This window comes from Apteryx rowi, unplaced genomic scaffold, assembly GCF_003343035.1.
Source record: "Apteryx rowi isolate R43461 unplaced genomic scaffold, aptRow1 scaffold_445, whole genome shotgun sequence".
NCBI classification, from domain to species: Eukaryota; Metazoa; Chordata; class Aves; order Apterygiformes; family Apterygidae; genus Apteryx; species Apteryx rowi.
The window spans coordinates 504,665-520,188 of record NW_020450700.1 but is presented as its reverse complement, the minus strand read 5'-3'; positions in this window follow the sequence as shown (position 1 = coordinate 520,188).

Here is a 15,524-nt window from a genome sequence, read left to right as displayed (position 1 = left end):
GAGGAGCCAATGTTTGGTCACTGTTTTATGGTTAACACCATGCACTCCCACGCCCTCAGAGTCTCAGTGGGCTCCCCGAGGCTCTGTGCAGGCTTCCCCATGACAGACCTACTTGACTTTTGTGTGCTGCTCTCTGAAGGAAGACCATACCGACAGAGAGGCAGCAATTTATTGCCTTTTTTTAAATAACAGCAGCAGATCACCTGAGAATCCAGTTTTATGCAGCTAGAAGTCACAGGTTATTCACAGACTAACAAACAGGGAGAGGATCACTGCCCCAGAAAAGCTGCTTTGGTGGCCCTCCGCACAGCRCCCTGGGCTACGATTCAGCATGACTCCCCACAACACAGGACCGGGCGCTTCCATTCGCACCTCCCAGGCAAAGACCCGTGCAGAAAGGCAGCAGGGGCTTGCCTGACCCCTAAGAGCCTCTAGATGATGCAGAGACCCATTGCCACTCACTGGTGCTTCCCAGAAGTGCATAGCCTTGTGCAGTAAGTCCAACACATTAAGGAAGCATCCGACATACCTGCTCCTGCTCCGTAAAGGTGATTTCTGTGTGCACAGCTATAGCTGTGCTTCCGGCAAAGGCAGATAATTACTTATGTGAAAAGTTCCTTGAGTTCCTACCTCTCACACAGCAAGAGAGGATATGTCCAAGCATAGGCAGGCAGGAGCAAGAGTCCCAGTACCAATCCTCTCCAAGCTGCATGATCTGTTGATCTTTTTTAGGTTTCATGGATTGACAGTTCCAAAGCAACTGGAAGTCCTAATCTCCTGTGCTCATTAAAGAACCTGTGACAATTTTATGAGTGCCAGTGTTCATTAACCCTGCTGTCCTGGTAAAAATCCATATCAGCTTTTGTTTCCATGAACTCCCCTTTATGGCGTTACTCATTCCTGGTATTAAGTTACTGGGTACAGTCACAGTGTGCTATTAAACAGATACTGTTTTCTTAGTGGTGAGCAATGATTTTTCTATATACTCCATTTATTGAGAGCGTGGTCATCCTTTAAGGTGAAAGGCTTTCCTATAAACCCGTGTCATTCCTTGAACTTCCATGTGTTTAAAAGGAGACATGCTTTATAAAGAGGTACCCTTTCACTCAGTCTTAAGTGCAGCAGCTGTTTGACACTACACAGAAAAAAATGATGAGAGGAAGCAAGGATTACTGTATCAGTCAAAACTGCATTCAACTCCTCCATGGGGTTCTTGCTGTAAGAGGAACAAAAAGCTATTTCTACAAGACTCAGCTCTTAAGGCTGGCATTACAGGTGGGTGACAGGTGAAGTATCACATTTTTCCCATGTGTCCAATAACATTAAGGTCAGTTCAAGAGAAGAAAATGCAACAAGGGTACAGACGATGGAAAAAAGGAGAATATGCTTATTAGCTTAGAGGCAGCACAAAGCAAGCAGGAGCTGCAAGCACAGAGGAGGGCAGAATGACAATTCAAAGCAATGCTGACAAGTTGAGGAAATGGCCTGAAAAAAAAGGATGCAATTCAGTAGAGAGACATGTAAGGTAGACAGGAACAATCAGCTGTGCAAACACAGACTGGGTTCAGCAGCAGCAGTTCTGCCAAAAAAGGTCTGAGAGGGTGGTTGTGGATTGTACACTGAACATGAATCAACCGTGTAACGTTGTTGTGGAAAAGACAGATGTTCTTGGGTAGATAAGCAGGAGCGGAGCCCATAAAATGTGAAATTACCCTTCCACACCAGTCAGAGTATTGCACCCTGGCTCGGGGAGTGGCATTGCCACAGAGCCAAGCTGCAGAGGGAGAAGGAGCAGAGATGTCAAAAACAACCTGTGCAGAGAGACTGACTGAATTGGGGTTTAGCCTAAATACATGAAGCCGGAGGGGAAATATAATCCTCCAGCTATGTAAAATGTTGTCTTACAGTGGAGAGGGGTGTCCATGGTGAATACAAGCAATGAGTTTAAGTTAAAGCAAGTAAGATTCAGAGCATGCATGGGAAAAAAATTTCTACAGGTAAGGGCAGCAAACCACTGGACTGGATTGCTGGGGGGATTGAAATTTCCATCACACTAAGAACAGGTCAGACAAGTGGTGGTTAGAGATGATAAAGTGGTAGAACAGGCCTTCAGGCAGGACAGAAGATTAAACAAGCCCTTGTGAATCTTTTTAGCACTGTTTTTCTATGATTTATCAGAGGATTCACAGCTGCAGTTTTCCACATTTTCAGGGTTTAAAATGCAGCTCTACTAGCCAGCACAGCTGTGGAGATGTTGGGATGTAGTGGAGGGACTTTTGTCTAAGTCCAGTGACACCAAGTCATTTTTGGAGCAAGACCCACAGAAGCCACCTACAGTCACCAGCAGGCTGTGCTTGGATCTCCTCATGAGCTGAGAAAATAACACTCAAATCTTTTTCCCCTAGTTTGTGTAGAACCAAAATATCAATAAAAATTTCAGACAGATCAAAAAAAGAGTAATATTTCAGTTCACCTTTCAGGTTGCTTAACTCTTTCGTCTCCCAACATCCCCTGTCAACATCTAAGCCTGTTCAAAGTCAAAGTGAAATAAAAAACTCAAGTTCCTGTCCTGGAAATGCCAATGCCAAGATGTTGACATTTCCAAATTCCTTCTGGTTTTGCAGCACAAATGATCCAGAAATTGGGATTCACACAGCCTTTCAGTCTCCTGAAAGCTATTACAAATATATCAGCTCAGTTCTGCTTCAGTTCTTCTAGTTCTTAACAGTCACAAGTTGCATCAAGGGAAAGTCTGATTAGAAATGAGGAAAAAAATTTCATTGTGAGGGTGGGTGGTCAAGCACTGGAGCAGGTTGCCCAGAGGAGCCGTGGCATCTCCATCCTGCAGTTTCAAAACTCAGCTAGATAAGGCCCTGGGCAACCCCCCCTGACTTTGAAGTTGGCCCTGCTTAGAGCAAGGGTGGGACTAAAGACCTCCACAGCATCCTTCTACAGTGTCAACAGAGGTAAAMCAGAAGTTTCCCAAGTCAGAGCAGAATTTCCCGTACTTCTTAATATGTAGGTCACACTTTTTCTCTGCAATTAAGTTGGCAGCAAATGGCATGTGTCCCCTAGCTGCCCTAATCCTACCCAGTGCCACCAAGCAGCAGAGCCGAGACTTGTTGCTGGTCCATCACACAGCGCTTTCCACCCCTCAGCTCTCCTCAGTTATCACTCCAGCAGGGCTCTGGAGACTTGCTGATAAGGACAGACATCTCATTTACCTGCCCTGTTTCATTATGGCAGAATACAAATGAGGTACAGATACCAATATGGTCTTTTTAGAAAAAAAGATATATGAACACGCTCAATTTTGTTGTTGTCCCACTACAGCGTGGGAGAAGAAAATTTATTCTAACTCCTCACCCTTTCTCATAATGTTTGTTGATTTTTCATGGCCTTAGTAAATCCACAAAATGGCAGCCAGAGAAGACAGACCACAGCAGTAATAGGCTTAATCACTACAGTTTCAAAAATCACTTTATAAATGTTGCAAAGCATTATCTCTGTCTGAAAAAAAAACAGGGAAGAACATCAAAAAAAGACTAATATGTTACTCCAAATCACAATGAGCAACTTAAAGCCCTGAACAAAACCCAGTCCTCCTAAGTCTCACATATACTTTAACAGGCTTTGCTCACAGCTGCACCAAGAAATTTCTGCCTTTGTTTTGCCTGCTAAATGTTTAGTGGTAGTTACAAGTGACCAGGGAGGGCAGAAGGCATTTTGATTTTCAGAGTCAGGATGATAGGGCAAAGCAGGACTGTTAGAAGATGACTGTCTTACTTGTAACCAAACCAATTTGGTATAACTCAGGGACCCCTGTGCTGATGCAACTATGACAGCATATGTAAGGAAACTGCTAGGTCTTCTTTTAATACTTTTCTGACTATTAGCTAGACAATAAATGTATAGGAGTACCTTATTTCTTTGAGTTGAGGTCAGATAATGTTTAAAAACAACACAGAGAATGCTTGCTTAAAATATTTAAAAGCTGAACGTACCTTTATATCTGTCTCATAAAGGGATACACAGGACTGACAGGCTTTTCATTACCTCCACGGTGTGTCTCTCCAGCTAAGTGGGGTGCTTAGTCGTAGGTGGTGCTAAAAGATTCTTTCTGGGGCTTGCGTAGTGAAAAGATGGACAAGGCAATTGATTTGCTTGAATTTAAAAGGACAGATTTATGAAGAATAATTGCCTTCTAACTTGGCAGAGAACGTGTACTGCCTTTAAGGGATTCACAACTGTGTCTTGTTCTCACGGAGTTAACTGAGCTTACAAAAAAACATTTGATCTTTTCTTCCTTCCTTAATTCAACACAGTTGAGAATCTCCCAGGATATTTCTATTAGAATTGCAGCAGGCTTTCCATTTCAATGTGTTGTCAGTGAATATCTGTCACACCGATGGCATTTTGTACATGGAAAGTATCACCAACACTTACAGTAGACAGCAGCATATACATCATCCAAATGGCTGACTGTCTACTGTAAGAAAAGCAAGATGGGCTACCTGTTTCTCYGACTATGAATGCAGGTTGCCTTGAGCAACGTGAATTCAGTGGCCAGATTCCCAGATTTTGTACCATTTCTGTGCTAAATTGACAGTTCTGGCATTTAGCTTCATTTAAAGATAAAACAAAATTAAATACAAAAAAATTGATCAAGCCGCAGAATCACTCGTATCTTCATAACAGGCTTCCAAACTTTATCCATCATTTCCTGCAACTCTGTGCAAAGAGACTTGGCTCTCACCTTTTTAAAAAGATGAATTTTTTTAAAGTTCATGTTTGCACAGCACTCAGACACAGCTGGAAACTCCCTCTATAACCTTTTTCCCAGGGAAGAAGAGGAGACACAAAATCCCCTGCAGGAGATCCTGAACAGCAACTACAGAATTAAATGAGTGATTCAAAAAATTATAAGCCTAAAGGAAGGGGATAAATTCAGTTATAGCTCCAAGCAGATGCTTTTTTTTTTGCTGGATACACAGTGCTGTTGCAACAGGCTTATATGAGATGTTGGTGTTACCAGCACTGAAACCAGCTTTTATAGAAATGTAGCACAGCCGCCACTAGAACTGGTTTGCAAGTCTTTTCAGATGTTACCTACTTGCACTGACACAGATGCTGAAGCTCCTAATTTATTGTCTTTTATTCAAATTAAGAACTTGAGTAGAGTTATAGAATCATATTTCCAAGGTAAATCGTTAACAGTGACAGAAAAAGCTGTCCCATTAAAATTGTGTTTCCAGGAAAGTTCTATGCATGAACCTAATTTCTTTGTCTATGTTAAGCACATCATTTCTCTGCTGAAAGTATGTCTCAAGGCTGATTTATTTTATCTGAAACTTTGCAAGGCAAGAAGAAGCCTGCTGTGATATGTGCAAGGTCTGTTAGGCTCTGTTTGACACAGAGGGGCCCAGACACTGTCCTAGTCCACGTTAGGAGCCAGGTACATGCCAGCTTGTCCCTTCAGCCTATAAAAGGGAAATCCTGAGCTTGGTCCCAATTTGGGGACTGAGAAACCAAGGCTTCATGGGACAGTGCCATAGACCTGGGTAGCATTTTAGACTCAATCTAAGCATGACTGGTGCAGCACTCAATATGAAATGTATGCTATGATATTATTTGCAGTAAATTATTAAATTATATTTTTTATGTTAAATACAGTATTTGAGAGTACTGAATCTTATCCTGTTTTAAAAGTAAGACCAAAACACTTTTTTATGTTGACATATGTTGTATGATCAAGCTGGCCATTTAYGCCATCGCTCTGCCAGTGAAGTGTTACCCCAGAGGAAAATTTTTTCTGGCTTGTTCTAAATATCCCATCATTTCTCTGAGAGGCCATCCAAAGGCCTGTTTCATGACCTGCATGAAGAATTTCTTCTGGTGCTTATAGGATATGCACATGCCAAAGGCATGTGGAAGTTCAACTAGGCTTCAGGAAAAATTTCCAAATGAGTAAATTCAATTATTCGAGGTCACTCTTGCAAATTCATTATTATTTTCTGGCAGCTCTACAAACAGTCACTCAGTGACTGTGAGATTGTTCGTATTGCACCCCACTGAGATGGCCAAACCCAAGACCAGACCGTGTATACAGAGGACGTTCCCTTCCCAGCACTAACATCACGTCTCCGCTCTGACAGCTTTGAGTGCTGCCAGTTGCCTCTCGCCATGCCTCGGGCTCCCCCAATGGGCAGCCGGTCGCTGTGCCCCAGCCCCGTGTCCCACAGTGGGCTCCCTACAAAACAAACCACAAAGCCTCCTCCGTTGGGTTTGAGGGGATTAACCTTGTGCTGGAGACATACGCCTCTTGCAAATGTCACATCCAACAAAAGTTTTGCAGGGACACAAGGCTGCTTTTTCAAAACACGCCTGCATCAGTTGTTTGCAATGGGAATACGGTCGCTTGCACATCCTCTGCTCTCAATGGGAGAGCAAAGCATGCCCCCACCCTCTCCTGCCACGGCTCAGCTGTGTCCCCACTTCCCCGGGCTCTCCAGGCTCCCACTCCATACTCCTGGCCAAGTCACCGCACCAGCCTATGTTCAAGCTGCAGACCTCCTGCTTGCAGACATCCAGCCCACCCAAGCTACCCACTCAGGTTAATGCCTGCCTGGTCCTAGGCTTTTCTTCGCAACTCCACATTGACTCTCTTCAAATGCTGACAGCCTTTCGCAACCCTTTCATTGCAACCTAGATTGTGCCTCCTGCCCAGGATAAGCATGCCCATCTCCCAGATGTTAGTGCTGGAGTTCGCAATGAGAAGGTGAATGGACTCCTCCTTGTTTTGCATAAAAATTTGCAGTGCCCTGTTTTCTGCAGCCTGTGCTGATCAAAAAGATATCAAGTTTAATATCTCCTTTCTCTGTCCCCTTTCTTCCTTTAAGCATCATGTTTCCTGCAGTATGATGTACTCTGCTAGTCTGTCCCAGTTGTGTTGATGAAGCTTGGCAACGCAATCAGTACGCTGATATTATATAAGATATTAGAGTGCTCTGAAACATGTCTGCCAGCATTTCAATTGTATTACTCAAATCCTATCACTAGAGACTCATCTGCTTAATTTCACAGTCATGTTCCTTCAGAGGTGGCCGTGCTCCACAGCAGTGCCTGCTGAACACTTGCCTTTCTACCCGGTCAGCTGCTTCTTGGTTTGGTTTTTGAAATTAGCAGACTGCTAGTTACCTTTTTTTAAGAATTAAATCTGTGTAAAATGGCATAAAGATCACAAAGTCTGGTACTTGAAAGACAGAAAAAACAGAATTTCATCTCTGTACATATTCATTAGGCGCTTCTCATGCTATCTGTTGTGTAGTTTGCCTGTGTCCTTCAGTGTGAAGATGAACAGAGCTCAAAGAACAAACTGGTGTCTCAGTTCTTCCATATCGTACATTTGACATGCAAAAGTCACAAAATTCTCTTGCGGGCTTCTCTGTGATATCTGACTGCTTCACAACAATGCAACATTTCTAACCTCACCGTCCTGCAAGGTGAGCTGGCCAGATAGTGACAGAATTTCATGTTTCCAAGTAGGCAGCTGAGAGAGAGCGAATGGTAAGATAGCTGCCCCCCAAGCGACTCCGCCTGGGGCAGCATGTGGCCTTGAACAGTGGGTAGCTCTGCAGCAGCGTGCAGACCTTTCTGACCGAGCCCCCTGGGGCACTGAGAACAGGAGACACCCAGGCCATGAACCTGAAGGCAGGAGGCAGTGCCCAGGTGCTCCATGCAGGATGTGCAAGCTCTGCATGACTGAGGAGACTTTCCACAGAAACACCACAATGCTTTTTTCTGCCTCCTCTGATGCACTGGCCTGTACAACATGCTTATGGGGTATCTCAGGTGCCTCTGCACTCCATTCCAAGGCTTTTATAAGCCCTTACCCAAATCGGGCTGTTTGGACCTGTGGTCCATTCAGCCTAAGCTAGTGGAGTAGACACAGCAGGCTCTTATCTTCCACATAGGAAGAGAATCACACTTTATTTGTTATTGTTTCCAGTCCATTTGCTGAGGAGGATGCTGAAGAAACCCATTCATCCTTCATTCAGTTTTAGGAAGATCTATGCTTCATTGGTTACAGACCTAACCACCTCCCCCGCATCTTCTCTTGCCTCATATCCCAGCTCCTTCCTGTGTTTTTTTTCACCCTGCTCCTATTCCTACCCTTGTCTATCCTTGCATCTGTTCCACGCTCACTAGTCTGTCTCATCTTCATCTCCTCTTCACAGCTCTGCATTACAAACCCACATGCTTCTGCTACAGCTGTAACACTTCTTTGCTCTTGGCTCCAATGCCCAATTACAAATGAAGAGCTCAAGAGAATATACTGGGCTGCAGCCTTGGTTTTGGAGATGAAGTCTTCCAAGAACTTACCCACACTAGCAGGTATCTCAAGAGTATATGAAATGGTGATTTTTTTTCAGAGGTTTGTATCTTGACCAGATTTGGGTGAGAGGGAAAACTGATCCAGTTCCAAACCAAACCCTGCTACTGAATTTCAATTCCTGCTTAAAAACGAGACACTGCAGTTTTGACTGAAGAGCTCTGCGAATTCTGATTCCAAGAAATTTAACTTGTTTGTGTCAGACTTTTTCCAAATTTGCTGGATTAGATTTGCTGAAGCTTTGCAAAGCCACCTAAGCCTGAGATAGGCAATATCATACGTAATCCACTTGGATTCCATCTTGTCTGACAAAGGCACAAGCAACTGAAAACAGGACTTGCGAATGGAAATTATTCAGTAACTGTAAGTCATACAACTATGCAACATCTTCTAGTTTTTAAATGTACTGCTCATCCAAGAGTCTGGAGGCACAGGAAAAAGATAAGCCTTGTTGAAATACAAGTTCTCTGTAGTGGTCTTCAGATTAGTAATATTAAAAATTAGAGACTATCTTCATTAAGTTCCAAAAAACCATCAAGTGTTCATTGCCAGTGGATATTCTGAGTTTCTTTCTAAAAACCCAGTTCAAACTTCTGCAAGACAGAAAATGCAGGATTGATTTACAAGGAGAAAGAAGACCTTTCCTGGTCAGGAGATAGTTCAGGAATTCCTTGCTTAATTACCCCAAAAGTAGGTCTCTATATTACCCTGCATCATGCTGCAGAACATGACATTTCCAAGTAATTTGGGCCTGTCATGGGTTTTATTTTACCCTTAATTAGAAAGGGGTTCTCACCTCATAGCAAAGCTGACATTTGCTATCATTTACTCAGGGCTGTTGTGTGTTTACACAGCACTCAACACAGCAGAGCCCGAAGCTTTGCCCTCTGGGTGTTAAAACAACATGAATCAACATTATTATGTCTCTGTTATCAGCACAGCTTTCCCCCATCTCCTCTGTCGTCTCCACGCTCCACAGAAGAAGGCACGTTACCCCACTCCAGCAACAGCAGTAGCTCGTCCTTCCCATGGGCAGCCCTCTGGCTCTTCTCTGAGCGAGGGCCTACCAGACTATCCTCAAACTAATACACTCCAGTTGGCCCTGAACCCACCTAAGCGCAGCACAACACAGGCCCCCCAGGCCGCTTCCGCGCTCCTCCCTCATCCTCAACCACACACATCTTCTCCAGTCACTGTCGCAGCCCTCGGGGGGCACTTCGGTGCAGAGGTCCCTTTGCGGCTCCAACTTTGTAACTTCATCTTTACAGCTCTCGCTGCTGTAAGTTCAGGCGTTGCTCTGTGCGACAGCAATCTGCTACAAACAGCCAAGAGTTTTAGCATGGGCTTACAAATTCCTTTTGCAGACCCTCGTGGAGTTATAAAACCTGCACAGAGTGATTGTAATAACTATTCTTCAGATCTAGACAGGTCTTCCACTGCACAGAAAGTTAACACATGCAGCAGGATAACATCTTTAGTCATTTACCACAAAGAATGACACAAATTTCAAAAAGAAAATAGAACTACTCTTACTCAATAACTTAGAAGAAGATATGCTCTTTCAAGACTCCATATATATGTCTTTTCCCATTATGTAAAATTAATTTCCATATCAGACTGAGCTAAAGAATTATTACGAATTTTAGAACAAGATGAAAGGTTGTTTAAAGTAGTCTATGTTGCTGATTTTATCAGTTACTACTTTCAGCTTTAAAAAAGTCAGTGCCATCTAATAGTGCCCATATTTTATCTGTTGAGAAATCTAATACTCTCAGAAAAGAAGCAATATCAGACTGCATGGTCAGTCTTATTTGGAAGAGAAAATACAATTCTAAGAAATTTAATCTTCAACAATAAGAGAAAGAAAATGGTGAAATCCAACTGATATGTTGCATACGCACATGGGAAGAGAGAAGAAATGAAATTATTGTGATGAATAAGGACAACATTTTACAAATAATGCAGATACCAGCAAAAAGTATTCTTTTTTTCTGGCATTTGAAATGAAAAATAAGAAGATCACTGCAATATCACACCACTACTATGAGGACATTGTATTTAACATATAAATTAAAATTCTGACAATAATCCCAGGTACAGAGTGGCAGGCGTATGCAGAAGGTATTTCTGAAATCCAAGAGTGCAATGGTGAATGTCTCATAAGCATATTAATATGTCTTTCTCCTATAGTTTATGCTACCACCCTTATGCTGTTGTTTATGGTAGCACCCAGAGGCCCTAATTTGGGGTCCCCCTGTGAGAGAAGCTGCAATTTTAGTTGACAAGGACTGTGGCTGCTCACACAGGATACTCCCAGGGGATGAAGGGCAGGGAAGGGGAAGCATTGCCAAGGTAGCAAGTAAATCCCGAAAAAGAAGCATGTCTTTTCTTCATTTGAACGTACTCACAGCCCTCCTGGCACAAGTAAGCCTAACTAGCGTAATCTAGTAGCAGTGAAAAACTCTCTTCAAGGGATAATCTTCCTCCCCATTACACAGTAATTGTGCCAGAGCTTGCTTACTCACTCAACTCGTCTGTGGCAAGCCCATGCACACCTCCATCTACAATGTTAAGTTGCATTACAAAGTATAATTAAAGAGGCTTTATTATCTCCTTTCAGAATGAAGACAACTATAACACTTGGATGTTTTAAAGAGGAAAAGACAAAACCTGTTTTTGCACTTAAAGGGTGAGCTCACTACAGGACGCCAAGACCTGTTAGTTAATGGCTCTAAGCTGCTGGTCTGAACCATCTCCTCCTCTGTGTGGACCGGGATGTCGGAGGTCCCTGCGTGCCCCTGTGAAGCACCGCACTCACAAGCGCTGCCACATCCCAAGCGTGGCTTGCCCTGCCCATGCGATGCCTGCTGTCCCTTCCTGCCACGCGTCACCAACATATGCCCTGTTTCAAAGCTTATAAATCTGTTCCAGACATTTTGTTCAGAAGAGCTTAGTACTTGAGACTTCGGCATCTAACAGCCTTCCTTTCCAATATAGTTCTCTTCATATTTTCTTTGCTAGAAAGGAATTATTTTTAATTCCTAATCTGCTTTTTAAGACTAGCTCTGTCTCCTTGATCTGGTCCATCCACAAAAATACCAYAGTGCAAAGAAATTTTCCAGATCATACTAGATCTCTGATTTGGAGTGACAGCACCTACTCTAAAATTCGGCCTCAAATCAGCAACGGAGATACAATCTCCCTAATCAGGCGTTCTTTTATAGCTGGCTTTAAAAAGCTATGTATGACAAAAGCAAGTTAGCTGGCTCCCTGAAACCGAAATGTCATTATCTGCATATGCATCTTATGATTGAATCTAACATCTATGTTATCTAAATACTAACTGCAGTGCTTTGCTCTAAATACTTACTGCAGTTCTTTGTTATCCTATCTTAAATCTAGTTAGGAATATTATTCACAGTTGTTATTTTAATAGTAGCCCACTCCTGAATTACCTTTGTGATCAGGCCTCCTGTTCAGTAAGTGAATTTTTTGGTCTTGCAGAATTAGGCCTTACATTATTACAATTATGTACATCGGGCAGAAATTACATGACCTTGTTTTGCATTTCCCTGGCACAAAATTATGTGTTTCCTATTACTTCCTGATATTTTGTCTGATAGCACAGTGCTAATTTCTTCCTGAACACTGAGTTTAATGTACTCAGCAATTACAGCCTGAGAAAAGAAGCAATTATTTTGCTTACAGTGCTTGGTGAATTAAGTTCACAAAGGTCTAGACAGAGGTGTCAGCTATTTTCTATACAATCAGATATTTGCATGTTAATTGAATCCATGTCTGAGAAGACTACCCTGTTTAGCTCATCAAAGAAGAAGCAAGAAAGCTAATTCATACCTCAGTGGGGGGAGATGAAGGAGGGAGGCCATTATCAACATGAACAATCTCTACATTTATATTAGAGTTGAAACGCACATACACACACAAACAAGGCTAGGTCCACAGCTCCTATTAATTGGTCTCCTTTGCAGCCAAGGGGGCTACACAGATTTTCCCTGGCTGAGCATCTGCTCAATGCTGAAGAGTCAGGGAGGAGGTCCATCCAAGTTACTGAGGTTTGCAGGATGGGGTTAGGAGCAGTGTGTCCGCCTCCAGCCCTTGGGAAGTTGAAGAGTTGGAACACCGCTAGTACGTGGCCCTCAGAGAGGTGGGGAAAGGCTCCAAATCCTCAGCAGGATGGAAAAGAGCTGCGGCACTTTCTGCTCCCACAGCAGCAGGCACCATGCACTCACCAAGGGCTCCTGAGCTCCTGAAAATGAAAACCAGCACAAACTCCGGCCACCAGAAGCCTTGTCAAGAAAGCAATGCCCATTTCCTCTCTGTTCAGGAAATCTCTATTATAAATGATAAGACTTATCTAGAATAGCCTCTAAATTGCATTAAGACTTTAGCCAGAATATATGACTCGAGTCTCCCAACTGTAAACGTTCCACTCAATTTTAACCTCTAGCCATAGACAGACATCATGTGTGACTATCTAATTGTGCTAGCCTGCGTACAGGTTTAGAAGGAAGATTATGAGATTATTTTTATTGCATTGACCAGGCAGAAGAGTGCACTGAGCTGCCAGCTGACCAGATGATCCTGAAGTAGAAAGTACCTTCAGAGTACACATTCAGCAGGTGGCTCACTCCTACAGAGCTGACTCTGATCACTTGCAATTTCCATAAGTTTCAACAAGTTCTGCAAACTGCAGACAGAAAGAAAGAAATTTTAATCATATTCTGAATTTGTTACTAAAACTAAAAAAAATTTCTTACTGTTTGGCATCCACTAGGATAAGACATTTTGCAACCAACTAAAAGATAGAGGCACACGTGGTACTTTCTGCAGACAAGGGGATCTACTGTGTTTGTACACATTCATCCAGACTGTCAACTTTTACTGGAGTTCATAATTTCCTATTATAAAACTGAAGTCACAGTTCTGTTAATCTTTATTGAAATATGATTGATGTTGAAAAAGTTTCTCATTTATTAACATACACATTTGTTATGGTTAGTGAATTCAACTGGCTGTAACTAACCACCAGGTCCTTTAAGAGATTAAAACTAATAGAGTTAGCATTCTCACACTTCTACTTCTCTGTTAGTGCAGGAAAATCACACTTTGCTTTTCCTATTTCCAAACAGTTTTTCTGCTTTCAAATAACTCATCATTGAGCTGAACTAGTTGAACGTGCTGAAACAAAAAAACTCACTGTATTCCTACTGAGATGAAATAACTGTAAAACTGTCATTATTTCAACAGAAATCTTGTTTAAGATGTCTGTCTGGTGACTTTTATGAGCTTAATGCTTTTCTTTTTCAAACTTTGGAAATAAGCTCGTTCTTCTTGAATACTATGTTTCATTTACGTAGACTTAAGTTCTTGATTATTACAGCAACTTCTGGGCTTAATATACTTGTCATGATTTCATGTCCTAAAATAAATAATCAGTTTTATTACCATAGTTTAATTTTAAGTTTGTTTCTTAAAAGAAATCTGTTTTAAATGAATATCTTCCTTTTTTTTTTTTAAAGAAAGGCAACAAAATCATCTATAATTGTACAATTCACTGTGGATAAATAAACATGAGAAAAACAGTTCTTGCTTTGCTTTTGTGATAGTGGTGCCTGAACAAGTCGTTAGCATTCATGAAAAAGATCCTAAAGTGATAGTAGATGTAATGAGCTGGAGAGAGTTTAAGTAATGACACCTCAAACAAAATAAGAGGAGAGGTGGGAGAGACACAGAGAAAGGCAATGAGCTACGAGGGACAACCCAACAGAACAGCCATCTTCAGGCTGGAAGGGACAACAGAGCAGAGGTATGACAGAGAGCCACAACAGCTCAGTGGAACAGCGAAGGCAGGCAGGGAACAACTGTTTCCAATCCTGGCACCTACTGGCTTTGTTTAATGCTCTCCAATTCTTGTATTTGGTGAAATGGTGAACATGCAGAATATATTCTGTTATGCAAGAGCTCACCAAGCTCTGGAATTCCTTGGCACTGAATGACATGGGTAGAATAAGCTTGTGGGTCTGAAAAATGGAGTTAGGCAAAGCAGGGAGAGGATGGGAACCCACTGAAGAGTATCAACAGGGAGAAACACCAGCTCTGTTTCACAAAGGCTTGGAGATGCAGGTGTGTGAAGGTGTGAACATGCTGCTATATGCTCGCCCTGTTTTTTCATCCTTCTATAATTGTGATCTCTGCAAATCACAATATTTCTATGAAGGGCTGCATCATCGTCCAGGCAGAAATATGCACTTGAACAATTTCTTGTGCCTAAACCCATAACCTGTAACATGCTGGCAGTTGTTGTTATGCTCTGCCAGGTAGAGCCATTCAGAAAAGTACATGCTCTAAACAGTTGCCATGCAGATATTGGTAACATCTCAGATACTAATCAGGAAATGCTTCTCATGGAGAAGCAAGCAAGATTTACATTCATTTCTGTTGAACAGGTTTAATTCTGATTTTGCAAGCAACAGGACTTGTGAAAGTGCTTGGGCATTTGGAATAGCTAGATGATACCAGAAAGCAATCAGAAAATTCAATCTATTATTCTGATTGTTAAAATAGCAATGAAAGATTAACTCATCAAATAAGTCTTGAAAGATTCAAGTATCCTTGACCACTGACTGACTCCATCTTACAAAAGGAATTCCAGCATCTCTAAAGATCATAATAAAAACCTGACATGTAGCATCAGAATGGGACCTCTGCAGCTTGACTAGGAATCTACCTACATATATAATTTGTCAATTTAATTTGTCAGAAACTTAGAAGGAATGTAAAACAACAGATAACCAAACACTGCCTTTCACCTAGAGGCATTCATATTAACTGAATGGGCAACTGTGCGTGAGAAGAGAATTCATTCTTACGAACATGACCCAGCAAGCTTATCACTATTTTACATCTAGAAATAGGTGTGCTATTTGTCTACATGTTAGCACAGCAAAAGCTGGGACACTTCAGCACATACAAATACTTAGAGGAGCAAGCGTGGCTGGAGGCATGATAAAAACTGTGCATGCTGTGACCCTTCTTGCCCCATCATTTCTAAAGAATATCATAACCCTGTCCCAGACTGAGGAAAGCACATCTCTGTCTGATCTTCAAGGAC